The following is a 251-nucleotide window of genomic DNA, read 5'->3' on the forward strand; positions in this document are numbered from 1 at the left end:
AGAGTTATTTTTCTACTAATCTCCCCATGTAATGAAGATGAACTCACATATTTGAATTCCAGCCGGGGTGGCAACCATGACTCAATAGATACAATGGCGGAGTGAGGGCAGCCACCCTAGGACAGAAAGTGTGTTAATTACGGGATCACCAGGTGAAAATGAAAGGGGATAAAGCAGGAAAAAAAGGAAACATATGCAGCAACCTCATCTAAGGTCTGGTAAGTGGCAATCTATTAATTTCCATCTTAGAT

Source organism: Nanorana parkeri, unplaced genomic scaffold (genome assembly GCF_000935625.1).
Source record: "Nanorana parkeri isolate BGI_ZX_2015 unplaced genomic scaffold, ASM93562v1 scaffold214, whole genome shotgun sequence".
Lineage (NCBI taxonomy): Eukaryota > Metazoa > Chordata > Amphibia > Anura > Dicroglossidae > Nanorana > Nanorana parkeri.